Below are 16423 nucleotides of genomic sequence, written 5' to 3' on the forward strand. Positions count from 1 at the left end.
GATGGGATGTAGAGGCATCCTATCCCCTCTTTGTGGCTTCTTGAAGCGTTGGCATTCATCACATCCCTTTGCAAAAAGTGATGCATCCTTAAACAGAGTGGGCCACCAATAGCCTGACTGTAAGATCTTTTGGGCAGTCAACTTTCCTGAAAAGTGACCACCAGCTACGCCCATGTGTGCCTCTTGTAGAATATATAAATACTCATCCTCGCGGGCACAGCGTCTAAGAACATCATCTTTTCCTCTCTTATAGAGAGTTCCAGCCAGTAAGCAATAGGGTTCGCATTCCTTGATTAATTTTCGAGCTATATCTTTTCGCAGCTCTTTGGGTGGAAAACCATTAACTAAGAAGTTAACAATCTTTTCACTCCATTCAGGCATTGTCTCAACAATGAACAAAGGAGTATCAGGCAATTCATCATCAACCCCCGTAGTAGCTTCGCCATTAGGGATACGAGATAAATGATCCGCCATGACATGTTTCCTCCCAGGCCTCACAACAACGGTGAAGTCAAACTCAAGAAGAATTAACAACCATCGTGTAATTCGACCTGTTGAACACGGCTTGTTTACCAAATATAGCAATGCTTGATGATCAACATAAAACACAAACTTGGTAGCAAGAAGGTAATAGCGAAATTTCTTTACTGCGTAAATCATAGCTAGACCTTCGCGCTCTGTAGTAGTGTAGTTTATCTCGGCATCATTTAATTGGCGACTTGCAAAGCTAATAGGGTAGTCCAATTTATGTTCTCTTGGTTGAGTTAGAACACACCCAATAGCAAAATTTGATGCATCAATATGCACATGAAAAGGTACATTCCAATCAGGTATTCACAGGATTGGAGCACTTGTTAGGGCCTTCTTTAATAACTCATAAGATTGATGACATTCTTCCGTCCAGTGAAACTCGATAAGAAGCTTGTACAATGGAAGCGCTATCTCGGCAAAGTTTAAAATAAACCTTCGATAATAACCAACATGGCCCATAAATCTTTGAACCCCTTTATAGTTCGTAGGTGGTGGCAAATCGGCAATGGCTTTAATCTTACTCTCATCTGTGGATATCCCGTTCTTGGACACTATATGCCCTAGAATGACTCCATGCTTAACCCAAAATTGGCATTTGAAAGGGTTCAATGAGATGCGATAAAATCTGCACCTTTCAAATATTTTTCGTAGATATAACAAATGCTTCTCCCAAGAAGAATAAACACAAAGGTCATCTAGGAAAGCTTCACAAAACTCCCATAGAAATTCTTTAAACGCGGTGTTTATTAATCATTGGAATGTAGCAGGGGCATTCGTTAAGCCAAAATCCATAACACGAAATGCAAACACTCCAAACTCTGTGATAAAAGCAGTTTTAGCTTGGTTCTCTAATGCAATTGTGATTTGATTGTAACCAGAGTACCCATCTAAAAATCTATAAGCTTCCTTGCCCGCAACTCTTTCAAGCACATGTTCTGAATATGGCAAGGGATAATGATCTCTCCTAGTGGCTGCATTGACTTTCTTGAGGTCCACGCACACTCTTAGTTTCCCATTCTTTTTTGGCACAATGACTGTTGGAGAAACCCATTCTGAGTGCTCAATAGGGTATATGAATCCACATTGGATAAGTTTTTCAATCTCCTCTTGTACAATTTTGGCGTACTTAGGATTCATTGGATAGGGTCGTTGCTGGACGGGTTTAGCAGTGTTGATCATGGGAATTGTATGTTGCACCACAGAAGGTGGAACGCCCTTCATGTCATGATATGTCCAAGCAAAGATATCCTTGTATTCCTTGAGGAGCTCCTTAAGTACAGCCTCTTCAGTTTCGGTAAGGTCTTTAGCAATAAAGACTGGTTTAGACTCCTCACCTGGTTCTGCTAATTCTATCTCTTTAACTACCGCTGGACCATCATAGACTCCACTGCTTCCATTGGTAGGTATTCGTTGGGCTTTGGCATACACAACCTTTCGCTCCCCCGTGGTATAAGATTTAAAATGTTCAGGAGCCGTATGTAAGTCAGCAGGCTCTTGTCCTGACAGAGACCTTTCTTTTAGTTCTGCCTCCTTTTGTTGTTGAGCTAACTCTCGGTTTTGACGTCTTCTTATAGTTCGACTCAATTTCGGCTCTGTAACCTCCAATTGAGCGAGGTCAATGGGTTGCGGGCTGCACCACATGACACTCTGGAGATGTTCACCCCAATTGTCTACTAGCTTTCGATGAGAATCACATGCCCCTAGATAGCTAAGCCATTCTGCAGTAGATCTTTCCTTGTTTATCCTAGCTCTCACATTTGCTCGATATCGTCGTCTCTTATATGACCTTTGTTTCTTGTTAAGGTTTTGATTTTGGTAAATGTTTGAACTCGACTCACCTGATAGGTCTTCGCTTGTATCTTCTTCACTCTCATATAAATTACCATAGATGGTCGTACTAGGCCTTGAGTGTTCAGTTTCTATACTTGGTTCACTCGATGTTTCCTCAGGTTCTGAATCCATTTCTCCCTGAGATTCCGTTTCTGATGTGTATTGGCCTGAAGCCTTTGAGGAATCATCGGTTTCACTCTCAGGTAGGTGTGCCTCTTTCTTATCATCGGATGTTACATGCGCTACACCTAACATGTTTACTGGTGCAATGTGTGGTATCTCTTCCCCATCTGGTGTTACCCAGGTTGTTCCTCTAGCTCCCCATGTATCTATAGTTGCCGCTAGGTGCACCCAATCGACATTGTCTGACTCAGCCATTCCGGGTAGGATATCCATATAAGGAGAGTTCTCCCCAATATCCGTGTCTTCGTTACACGTGTAACAATACTGTAATGGAGCTGAGTGAATTGTTGTGTCTGATCGATTATCAATGATGAATTTATTTCCTAGAGGATGCGTTCGACCACTTAAAAGATCAACTCGAATGACAGAGTCTTGGAACTGTAAGTAGACGTGGTTTTTGGACCAGTCATGCACCATTTTTGCTTCCCTCATGAATGGACGCCCTAAGATCATCTCAAATGACATAGGATGCTTGGAAAAATCCATAACAATGAAAGTCTGCCTTACCTTGTGTCCCAAGACCTTGATCCTGAGATCCTTTAGCATTCCAATAGGCGTAACAATAGATCCATTAGCCATTTTTGCCACTACGCTTGTGGCTTCAAGGTGAGGTCGCCCCATAGACTCCCAACAACTCTTTGTCACCATGCTGACTCCCGCACCACCGTCAAGGACCCCCTTTACAGTTAATCCTTTAGTAGTGATTGGTAGAGTAGCATTAGATTCATCACCTTCAAAGTATTGCCCCAACTTGTTAACGGGTACTTCAATTACAGATTCATGTCCCGCTAGGTCAGATGGTGGTGCTAAATGTTCCTCGTCATTCATTACCGAGTCAGGTTTGTTCATATGTGCAAACTATGGTAATCCGGCCTGTAATTCTCCATTGAGGAAGGCTCGAAGAGCTGAGACTAGCTCGGGGTCTTTATATAGTTTGGACATGATGGTGGTTCTAACTTCTGAAGACATGAAATCCACAATTTGGCAACATTTGATGGTATCTTGTGGGACGTAGGACCCTGACAAGAGAATGGTGAAGATGGAATCTCCACTTCCTCAAGGGGGTCGGGCATTCCCTCACCAAACATTCTCTCTAGTAGGAAAGGTGTGTGTCCACTTTCAGATGTCCTACCCTCACTCTCTTCCCGAATGATACTGGGTATAGCTAACGGCCAGTAGTTCTTGTGAGGTTGAACTTGTGTGGGAAACACTGTGTCCGATATCTGGATATGTTTGGGTTTAGGTTCTAATGTTCGTTGAGTTTCTTCCACCAAACCCCTCAGTTGTTGGACTCGTTCAATTTCCACTGTTGGGTTTGGATAAGTTCCAATCTTTCTCTTGCAATCCTCATTTTTTGTCTCTCATGGCTTATCTTGGGGGTTCGCAACTGGGTGGTTTAACTTTGAATACTCTTTTGGTGTTCGTCGTAATTCCCTCTCGTGATCCTCCTCACTGGCTTTTTCCTTTGTAGTAACAGTTTTGGTCTCCGTGGTCTCTATCGAATCTGAGTCATCCTCAGGGTCATTCATATATACGGGATCCTCTCCTGTCCCTATGTTAGTCTATGAACTAGGTTTTGAGCTAGAAGCATTAAGGGATTTCTTTCTTCGTGTTTTCTTCTTTCTCGCTCGGCCAATGGATGCAGCATCTCTCTCTTCGAGGATGTAATTTTGCTTTTGGAGCATCGACCATGTGAGTGCATTCACTGGTGCTATGTTTATAGTTGGTGGTGTCCCATCAACAATCTCTGTTATGTTCAATGGTGTGATTTTCGGTGCGTTTGGATTGTTAGGACACTGTGCAATCAAATGATCTATGCCACAACGATTACAAGTGAGTATTGTCATTGCCAATGCACTCCATTGACTTGTTTGCATTAGTGCAGCATTCTTTTGCATTCTAATGGGGCACTCAGCTACTCGATATGGTCCACCACATTCGTAGCACTGAAGAGGTGGTCTCCTGGCAAAACTATTAATGTTTTGGCCTCTTGCTGCTAGCGCAGTAGCTTGATATACCGGTTTGATTTGTCCCCAATGGTCTTCCATATAGTACATGGGACACTCCTCAAGCATGTCGACTCCATAGGTGATACTAGAGTCTATGTCCTCTTCGCAATCTACATAAGTACTAGATGACTCGCAACCTATTTGGTTCATAGGTGTAACTCTTGGATGAGGGGGTTGCGGTCCTAGCACTGGAGGTGGCAACGGTGTGGTTTGGACCACATTTTGGGTTCTAGGGACCATGTGCTGTAATGGCAATTGTTGCTCCATGGGTGGGGTAGGCATCAATGCAGGAACTCGAGGTGAGTATGCCCAAGCTATAGGCGGTCTATTTTCCATGATGCGTTTAAGCATTAGGCAATCCTTCGCTTGATGGCCATACCTACCACACGCGTTACAAGTCCCGTTAAACTTTACTCTGAAAGTAGGGCATTCACTCGTAGTATGTGGGCCCAAGCAGATTGAGCACCATTGTTGCTCCCTTCTTGGATACATATGAGTGTTTTGTGGAGCACGATTACCCCTAAGGCTTTCTTGGATGGCCTTGGTGAGATCTGCCAAAGTCATCTCAGATATCGTTTGCTCTTTCACGATTGGCTTTATCTTCATTGGCTCATGCCCTGACGCTTGCGAGCTACTAGACTTCGGCTCGGCAGACACTCTTTCTCCTGCAATCATTAAATTATCCTCCAATTGGATTGCATTCATGGTGACTGCTTCCCAAGTAGTGATACCTCTAATGACTAGGCCATTATAAATACTTTCATGTCGTAGTCCCCTAATGAATCTATCGAGCAATTGGTTGTTGTTGAATCGCTCGTTTGGATTGCATCGAGAATTCAAATTCTTTAGGCGACTAATGAAGTCTCTCACGGATTCACCTTCTTCTCGTTGGGCTTTCTGGAGCTGAGAGGCTACACCCCAAAGTACTCCCTCTCGTATGTATTCTTTTAAGAACAGTCTCCTAAGAGTAGAGTAGATCGTTTTCTCTTCTACACTTAAGGTTCTATACCAATCTCCAGCCTTTCCGCTTAGGGTCAAACTCAAAGCCTTACACTTATGTAGCTCATTGTGCTCTTCCAAGGAATCGCACACATGTTCAAAGACTTCCATATGCTTTCTAGCATCTCCGTCTCCACTGAATTTCTGTGTGAGCTTAGCTACTTGAACTGCCTTGCTCCTAGGCTCTCTATCAGGTGCACTACGCATGTTTTCCGCAATAGAGCGACCGATAGTTTGAGCAAATGCTGCCAAATCTCCTATTTGAGCAGGTATAATGGGTGTATGTGCTCCTGGAACCACATGTGAGATGGGAGTTGGCCTTGGCCTTGGCATACGCGTGGCTCTTGGGTCCCATATTTCGTATGGTGGTGTACCAGACGGTGGTCCAAAGTTTACAGGTGTGGCCCTAGGCATAGGGGGTGCCTGATATGGCATGTTATTATTAAATGGCATGGCTCCACTTGTATAAGAGCTTGGATAATGCCATTGTGGATTGTAAGCTCTTGGAATAATCGGAGGTGTAGGAGCTACATGAGGTTGAGGTACGACAGGTGCACACGATTGATACATACATGTAGGTATAGTTGGGGGCACTGTGCTACTAGGCATCGGCGCAGTGTTAACAAATGAACTCCATGGTGTACTTCTTGTCATGCTCACCACTGGGATATGCATGGTAGCCGTAGTGTCATTAACAGAAAGATGAGCTAGATCTGGGAAGGTAAAGCTGCCACTTGTGGGCTCAGATTGTACTGAGGCTCCTGGCGAAACAACATATGGAGGATCAATGGGGCTCACTGAGGGAGTCTCCATTTGTGATAGGGTTGGTTGGTTGGCCTTTCCCGTATCCAAGAATCTCATTAGGCCTGTTGAAGGCATGTTGATCCCTGTGTTCTGTCTTTCTAACTCGACAATCCTATGGAGGACATCACAGACTTTCTGTTGTTGCTCATCTATGCTAGTAGCACTCGATGTGGATTGTAGAACATCTAACCAACCCACATGATAGGTGTGTCCTGTGTACCGATCAGTTAAAGCTTATGCTTGTAGGTCATACTCCCAATTTTCGTTTAGGAATATCCCATCTAGGCCTGGCATGCTGGAGGTTTCCCTCAAAGTGGAATCATTATTGCTCCCCATCGCTTGCCCCTCCGTGACTGCTACCTTGGGAGCACTCGGTTGCTTGGCTGGCATGATTGTTGTCATAGGAGCCTTTGCTTTCAGGGCTCGACTTTGTTCTAGCCTTCGTAGGTTCTCAATTTCCCTCTCCCTTGTTGCTTGCATATAGCGTTCGATCTCTTGCACTTCGGCAAGACACCTACCATCGGGTAGTAGAACCTCAGAGGGAGATAGTCCTAAAGGATCAGGAGGTGCAGTGGATGGAACATTCACATGCACACTCTCAAGAAGCATAGGGTCTATTTTAGGCATGAATGACGAATTTACTTCCCCACTCCCTTCATTTATTTCATTAACCGCATGTTCGGAGCGAGTAGCTCTACTAAGGGTCTCTTTTAAGCGGCTAAACACGCTGGACCCGGGCCGTGGGCCCATGGCATGCATGTCTTGACTTGAACTATCAGGGTTTGGTGTAGGATACCCCTCCATGACTTCGTAGTCAGAGGAAGAATCACTAGACGCGATATGAGGATCTTGGGTCACGCTACCTTGAGTCCCAGCCGAAGGTCCAGAACCTAGGGTGGAGGAATAATGGGTGCCCGCGTAAATGGAGGCACTACCAATATGCTCGTGCTCTAACCCTCGTCCAGAGCGTAGGTTCATATGACTTGGATCCCCTAGAAGTGTAAGTGAGTGCCCGTGAAGGCTGCTCACCTAGTAATTTTGGGTGTTTTGTAACCCAAGTCTTTTCTTATTTATTTATTTTTTTATTTTTTGGTCCTTTTTTTCTGACCCGGCTATAGAATAGAACGTATGATAGCTCAAAACGAGCGTCTCGGTCAGAGGGACGTGCCGTGCTTTATAGCCCTCCGTTTGGTCACTTTATGCCCTCGGAATCCCTAAAACCGTCAATTTCTAGTAGGGAACTAGGCCCAAATTAGAAAGTCTAAGGGTGTAAGTGGGAAGAGAAGGGAGGAGAGTGGAGGACTTGCCCCACATGCTCTCATTCCCTCTTGAGGGGGTAGGGTATATATATAAGAGTGAGTCTAGTATATATCATAAGACTGAGGACTGAGGCCTGGGCCTGGGCTTGGGCTTGGGATCCCGATCCCTATCAAAATTTTAGTGTAGCCCCCTAGTCACTCACGCTTAAATATTTTTTATTTATATATATATATATTTATTTATTTATTTATTTTTGAGGCGACGATCGCCTTTCTTGGCCTTTTCTTGGCCACACACACTGTCAACACCTACCTAACCTCTCAGTCAACAGCTCACAGCTCACAGACAGCTCACTACCTTATCTACTTACTAACAGTGCTGCTAACCATTAACTAATATGTTAACTACTTACTGACAGTGAGCTAACTGTCCACCTACTTCCTCTCTCACTACCTTATTGTGCAAAGACTGTGTGCAGGCAAACCTTGACAGAAAACTGTGTACAGACTATGTGCAAACAGAAATTGCTAACTGCCTTCCTACTTATTCATTCACTGCGAACAAGCTAACGACTACTAATTGTGCAAAGACTGTGTGCGAATAGAAAACGCAACATTATGCAAAAATCACAGAACTTGCAGACAATAAAGAAATTAACAACTTGCAGAAAAACAACTCATTCCTCTTCCTCTTCCTCTTCTTTCCTACTACAAACAACTCATAGGAGAAGCACAAAGTGCCTCTTGGGCTTAGTGTAGGGCGATTCCCCGGCAGCGGCGCCAAAAATGTGCGCTCCTTGCCGCACTGTCGAAGCAAGGGCCTTGCCTAACACTGCGTGCGAGCCATAGACGGCTCCAAGCACACAACTAGCTTAGCTAGTAAGCTCAAAAGAGGGCAATGGTGTGTCACTCACCGCTCTATGCTCCTGCCGTGGAGGATTCCTCGTCGCGAAGAAGAAGGAGCCGCCACTTCGCCGCGCTCAACCGCTTCACCGCCGTCGTGCCGCCGCAATGCTCAATCGCTCTCTCTCTCTCTCTCTCTCTCTCTCTCTCTCTCTCTCTCTCTCTCTCTCATACACACACACACACTCTCTCTCTCTCTCTCTCTCATACACACACACACAAGGAGGTGAAGAAGAAGAAGATGGAGATGGAGATGGACCAAGAGCACTCTTCTATTGCACACAGTGTTAGGCAAGGCCCTTGCTTAATTTTAGGTTTAAGCTTTTATATGAGCTCACCCCATTCACACTTGGGTGCCCATGCTTAGCCAACTAATTTTAGGTTTAGGTTTAGGTTGGCTTTTATATGAGCTCACCCCATTCACACTTGGGTGCCCATGCTTAGCCAACTAATCCCTTGAATGTCCCAGTTAGAGTGCGCCTCTCATCGGCGATCACTCTTACCCTTTTCCTATTGGTCCGACAAGCCCAGTACCTGACTCTACCAAATACATAATACACGTCCGTCGTAGGTGATGGGGTGTCCGTGAGCCGTGAGGGTTAACAATAACCATTGGATAGAAATAGTTGGAAATCTTAATAATAAGGGATTTGTCACCTTGGATTCTTTTTGGGACTTTCAAAAGGGGGATTGGCAATCCTTGGAGCATCTTAAGCTATGCTGCAATCTCTCACTCCAAGAGAAAATCCTCATCGAAAGACTACTTGGAAAAATCTCACACCTAACCCTTCCTCCCTGCTCCACACCGCTGGATTGGAAATATTGGAAGTGGCATGGAGAAAGACTGTTTTGCTCGCCCAAAACTAAATCGATTTATGGAAAGCTTTACTCTTTAGAGGCTTGGATCGAACACCTCAACAAGATTTGGTCTAAAAAGTGGGTTACAAGCAAATGGTCTCAAGTAGTTGGAAACATATGGGAAGGTTCTTTCTGGATTCATGCCAAACGGAGATAAGGCAAAAGCAAGAGGGCTAGCCGAAGGTACTTATGTCAGATGCAAGCACCCGAATGAAACCCTCAAGCCCCTGTTTTGGGGATGTCCCGAAATCAAAAACTTCATGGGCACTGTCTGCTCTGCAGGTGGGTGTTCACACATCTGGAAACCCCCTTCTTCAGAAGCGGCCTTGCTATGGGCTCTAAACACATTGACAATGAGGATCTATTGACTTATATATGCATAGTAAGAGCTACAATATTGAGGGCAGTATGGCAATCTAGAAATTAGTTACTCTTTCAAAAGAACTGTGAGCCTCTGGACAAATTCGATTCTTAAAACATGCTGGTGGAATCTCCTTTGTCGAAGGAATAAAAATTAGAAGTAAGAATAGTTGTGGAGAAGCATCCCCTATGATGTATTTTTTATGGAGTTCACTGTGCAAAGGATATGTCGGGGCTGTTTGTAACTTTTTGTGATTAATGCGCAATTCAAGCTCAACTAGCTCCATCTATTTGGTATGAGATGATTCATGCTTATTTGGCTATGCATGGTTTTTTGAATACTCCAATTTAGAGCTCTTTATATGTTAAGGTGCAGATGATGTAATTTTTTTAATCATTGTGCTTTATGTTGATGACATGTTGCTCAGATGAAATGAGGGACATATTACTATTTAAGGTTAATTTGAATGTCTCTTTTGAGATGTCATATTTGGGGTTTTTGCATAGTTATCTGGGCATACAATTTAAGCACGTTAATGGAGATATTGCTTTGTGTCAGACAAAGTATATTGAGTCAATATTGCATAGATTCATCCTTGAGGATTGCAAGCCTCTTGCTACTCCTATGGAGATAGGTTTGAAGCTTGGTCTTCATGATGCTGGAGATTATTTTGATGTCACACTCTATCAATAGACTGTTGGTTACGTTATTCATGTATGCATTATGAGGCCAAATGTTCATTATGCAAACTCATAGGTGAGTAAATTTATGCATAGCCCAAGTTCAATGCATAGGAAGAAAGTTAAGCGGATCTTTTTCTCTCACAGGAAGAGTATATTCACAAGGTCTTGCAACGTTTTAATATGCAAGGGGGAAAGCATTGAGTACCCCAATGGCTGCATACAAAAAACTTAGCAAGCATGATTGTCCCAAATCGGATGCTGAAAAGGGAGAGATGGCAAAGGTGTCGTATTCTTTGGCAATTGGCAATCTCATGTTGCCATGGTTAGCACACTGCCAGACATTGCATATGCAGTGGGAGTGGTTAGCAGGTATATGGCAAATCCAGGCAAAAAGGTGTCAAATCGGATGCTGAAAAGGGAGAGATGGCAAAGGTGTCGTATTCTTTGGCAATTGGCAATCTCATGTTGCCATGGTTAGCACACTGCCAGACATTGCATATGCAGTGGGAGTGGTTAGCAGGTATATTGGGAAGAAGCGAAGCACATCTTGTGATACATCAAGGGTTCAACCAGCAAGTGCTTACGCTTTGGGAACAGTGATGCATCCATAGATGGATCCACTGATTCGGATTATGCGGGTTGTGTGGACACTAAGCGATCCATATCTGGCTACATTTTTTGTTCGATGGAGCGGTAATTTCTTGAAGACCATGTCTCCAGAATTGCACTTCGACTTCCACCACCAAGGCAGAGTATGATGCAGTTTCCAATTCCAGTAAGGAAGCTGTGTGCTCGTCTAGTGGGAGACCTTCGTATACACCAGACTCTAGTCCTACATTGCAACAATTAAAGTGTGATTGCATTAGCAAAGAACTGCCACTCCCCCCAAATTCTTGTGAATATACTCTTCCTGTGAGAGTTCAAGTATACCACATTTATGATCTCTCTTGATAAGCATACCAAGAAAATGATGTGCATCACCCAAATCTTTCATAGCAAACGCTTACTTCCAGGCACTTTTGACAAGTTGTCCGATCTGCTCCAATCTCTTCCCAAACTTTAGCGCTACAGTTCGATTTGCTTTATTGCAGCCCGACTTGCTTCACTACTTCATCAATCCTCGATTTCCTTCAGAACCCTGCTCTCGATTTTGTTGCTAGACAAACTTGACTTTTTGCTGGAAAATGCCTTCAACTATAGTACTCCCAAACGTCGCTTGATTGTGCTCGCTTTTACTCCTATACTGCTCTTGTTGACAGCGTTGCAAAGTCCCAACCTGCTTGATTGCTCTCCAATGCTCTCCAAAATCTTGCTTCACAACTCCGTGCTGCGAATTTCCTGCAGAGCTTCAAAAGCTCTCAAGATTCCGCGCTTGCTTTTGGGGTCGTTGCACACGCAGGATGGGGAGGGGATGCCGACAGGCTCCTAGGCTCTGATACCACTTGTGGGGAATGATGTGCAGGATGCAAGAGAAGGAAGGAGAGAGAGGGAGAGAAAAAAAACACATAGGGTTTTGGTGGAGCTTATGAGAGGAGTAGCCACTCAACTCCTTATTGATTCCATTATAGCCAAATAATGAGAATGGGCGGCCGCCCGGCCAAACCGACCACGGGCCACTGTCATGAAACCTAACACTCACATGGTGGCATTGGCAAGTGGTAGTTGAAGGGGTGTGGCCCCCCTTAACGCCAGCCTCGGTATGGCTGGCGGATCTAGGGACTCGGACTCTTGTGCTGCGTGGCTTATGTTTCGGTGGTGACATTGGTTCCTACTAAATGGTATGGTTCATTATCTTTCGATTTGCTTTATTGCAGCTATACGGAGGGTTGTACTGGACTTGGAGCTTGTAGATGGCAGAGATGGCTCCCTGGTGGCATCCTGTACACGCTCTGCAAGTGATGGGGATTTGGGCCTCGCCCTCAATGCGGCTTTAGCTAGATGATTTGATGCTTTGTATGATCTATGAGTATGGTATGGGATCCTTTTTGTGGTCGGGGCTTGCCTCCCTTGTTCGGGCAATCTCATCATGTGGATTCATGTTGGTTATGTTTGGACATCTTGAGGGGGTTTCCTCCGGGCGTGGCAGGCTTGTTGGAATCCGTGGCAACCTCTTGGTGTTTGGTAGTCTTGTTTTGCTTATTCTGTATGGACTTATGGTTACCCTGGCTCGATTTGTGAGCAGGTCATGGCATGTATTTTTTGATATTTTTAATATTATCTAACTCACATATGTGAGTTTTCAAAAAAAAATTATTCATTTTATTTCAAGTAGATATAAAGGATACTAAGAACCCTTTTGAATCCAAAAAATTGGCACTGAATAGTTATGTGTAAAGCTTACAAATATTCATATGTTTTAAGTTTATGGTTTTAAAAAGATTTGAAATTTTGATATAAGTACTATTGAAATTGAAATGTGAAAAAACATCAAGTTGGCATCATAATTCCATAATTGTAGGATTAATGTAAAATAAATTCATGTGATGGTCTCACTAACAACACAAGAAGAAGGGGAAGACTCCCTCTATCCTTGCATTGCGATGCATCTTGATAGAAATAGTACGGCACAGCTAATAAATTCATGTGATGGTCTCACTAACAACACAAGAAGAAGGGGAAGACTCCCTCTCCTCGCATTGCGGTGCATCTTGATAGAAATAGTACGGCATAGCTAAGTAGAGATTAGAGTGGTTTACTTAACACTAGGTTGGTAATGGGACACTTTTATGTCTAAGACACTTTTATGTCCTTTTAAGTGACCATTTTCCTTGAATTTTTTCAAGAGTTTCAAAATGGATTTTGAGGTGCTATCTGTCTAGAAATTTGTCTCATGAGCTGAAAAAAACGCGACATTTTTTTGGAATATCAATTCCATCTTTAACCTTGTCCTTGCACAACATTTCACAACCTAAACTGTGTGAAAAAAACGGGTCCTGTTTTTGGATTTTTGCAACTATACCACTCTAGAATTCATGTTTGTGAGGTCTATAATGCTAGAGAACTATCTTTAGTAGTCCTCAACATGTCCTGATGCTTCTAGGGAGAAATAAATGTTAAAGTTGTAAGTTATGACCAAATTACAAAAATTGTCAAATCCTGTTTTTTAGCCAATTTTAGCTCTTCTATGATTTTTTTGGTGGCTTTCATGATATCCAAATGTAGTTTTGATTTTCTATGTCGCATATTGTAACATAAAGCTAATATTCCTTGAGTTTTGGGGCACCTAATACCCTATTTTGCATAGTAGACAACGATGGTTGATTTTTTGCAATTATAGAAGAAAGCGAAACATTCTAGTATATCAAGTATAGCTTTTTCAATATTGTTAGTTTCTTGTGACAACTACATGCATTTTGTAGGTAGTAACCATATCTAGTCATAAGGATCAAATTTGGCTAGTTATTGAATAATTTCTATGGGATTCTACAACTCATAATGTTGAACCCAGTTTTTTCATGTTTGTTGTATTTAGCACTTCATCTTTGTCCCCAAGATTCCCCTTGGTAAGCGATGTATTATTCTTTTGACATGCTCCATGGCTCCTCATGAACCTAAAGGACAATAGGGAACTAAGAAAACATGCATATATTATTTGTATTGAGCGTGGCTATAGAAACTTTGATGATAGGTTTGCAGAATGGTAAAAATTCAACTTTTTTGTACCTATTTCTTTTGGCAAAACAAAAAATAGTGAGTGAGAAGCAATCATATGTTCTGATAACCAACCCATCGAAGTTAACTAGGGAATTTATCTCAAGTCCTACAAAAATCCCTAATCTTATTTTTATGCAACAAAACGTAAGAAATGACTGTTTTGATGAAAATGTACTGGTCCATCAACTTTGGAGGCTTGGTGTGACCAAAAGATGAGAATTTTACAAGTTTCTTATTTTTTCCATGTGTAGTAGGCCTTGAGTGGATCTATTATGGTTTTGGAGGTTTTTTTCAAAACCCTGAAAGGACACTTTTATGTCCTGTTAGGTTACCAACCTAGTGTTAATGGAGAGAGATAATTTTCACACACAAGAGATAATATATATATATATATATATATAGAGAGAGAGAGAGAGAGAGAGAGAGAGAGAGAGAGAGAGAGAGAGAGAGGGCACACATGATACACGTGGTTCACCCAAGTGTGGGCTACGTCCATGGGAAGGTAGCCATTTGATGGCTTTTCACTTGAAACTAAAATCAGGTTACGAAAGGATGAGCAACCCTTAATGGAGCTCCTGCCTTGCTTCACTCTCTTTCACCATCTCACACATACTTCACTACACTTCTTACAAGCTTCACCACTTTGATCATCTTTGTGTGTAGAAGAGGCCTCCTTGTATAAGCCAAAATGGGATGCCCTCTCTTATGAGAGATGGTCGTGTGTAGCCGCCCTTGTGTAGACAAGTTCAAGTAGAAATCCCCCATGCGCCCATGTGCGGCCTTCCTTAGCTAGATAAGTCTGCCTAAAACTCAGCCACCGGCCGTTGAACGCAGCCATCGGCCATTGAATTGGAATATTTTGACGTGAATTTTAGGTTTTTGGACAAGTGATTTTTCTCACTCACAATGGCTTCTCCTTATAACGAGGGCCTTACAAATGTGAGAATAAAAATTACAAGGGGTGAATCAGACTCCATCTTAATAATCTCTCACTTGGAGACAAATGTCCACACCAAATCTTTCCATTTTGGCTTCTTATTCTTGAATGCCAAGTAAAGATGAGCAAAATCTCAACTTCTCCTTGTTTACCACCTTTGTTAACATATCTGCAAGATTCTCGCTTGTGTGCACCTTTCCAAGCACTCTTCCAAATGAGTATATATAAAGTGATATCTAACTTTGATGTGCTTCGTCATTGATTGAAAGGCTTAATTCTTCTCAAGATGAATGGCACTTTGAATGTCACTATACAAGACACAATTGTCTTGCTTGTCTTTAAGCTTCTCCAAGAATGTGTGAAGCCACAAAATCTCTTTGCCTCCGCAAGAGCTACATATTTACCTTCCGTGATAGAAAGTGGGACCACTTTCTGCAAATTTAAAGCCCAACTTATTGCGGTGCCTCCAATTGTGAAGAAGTAGCCAGTAGTGCTCCTTCGAGTATCTTTGTCACCTGCCATGTTTGCTTCGACATACCCTTGCAAGAAAATGTTAGTACCTTCAAAACACAAAGCATTTGTGGTTGTCCCCTTTAGATACAGAAGTATCTATTTCACAGCTTGCCAATGTTCTTAATGTGGATTATCCGTGAATCTACTCACAACTCTCACTGCATGTGCAATAGCTGGCCTTGTCTAGACCATAGCATACAATAGAGAACCTATCGCTGCAACATATGGAACTTTAGACATATAGACTATCTCATCTTCTGTCTTTGGACACATATCCTTGGTTAGTATTAAAGTGACTAGCTAAAGGTGTAGATTGCAAACCTTTTCTAGTACCTTCTTGATGTAATCCTTTAGCTATAGCTTTAGTGTCTTCTTCATATTGTCCCTTGATATCTTCATACCAAGTAGCCGCTTTGTAGCACCTAAATCTTTCATTGAAAAAGATTTAGACAACAACTCTTTTTGGTCTTTGATATCCTACATGTTAGCACTTGCAATCAGCATGTCATCAACATAAAACATTAGAATGATAAATTTTCAATCTCTCAATTTCTTTGTGTACACACAGTGATCTGAGTTACATCTTCTAAATTCATGATCGAGCATCCATCGATTGAACTTTAGGTACCATTGTTTTGATGCTTGCTTTAGACCATACAAGCTCTTCTTTAACCTGCATACCATTTTCTCCTTACCTCTTTGATTGAAGCATGTAATCTCCTCCTCCAAGTTGCCATGAGGGAACGACGTGTTTACATCCATGTGCTTAAGATTTAAGTCATGAGCAGGTACAATGCTTAATACAAGCCTAATGTAATTCATTTTTGCAATAGGAGAAAATATTTTATTGAGGTCAATACCTTTCTTTTGAGAAAATCCCTTTACTACAAGCCTGAACT

This window comes from Adiantum capillus-veneris, chromosome 16 (genome assembly GCF_014529385.1).
Source record: "Adiantum capillus-veneris isolate H3 chromosome 16, ASM1452938v2, whole genome shotgun sequence".
Classification (NCBI taxonomy): Eukaryota; Viridiplantae; Streptophyta; class Polypodiopsida; order Polypodiales; family Pteridaceae; genus Adiantum; species Adiantum capillus-veneris.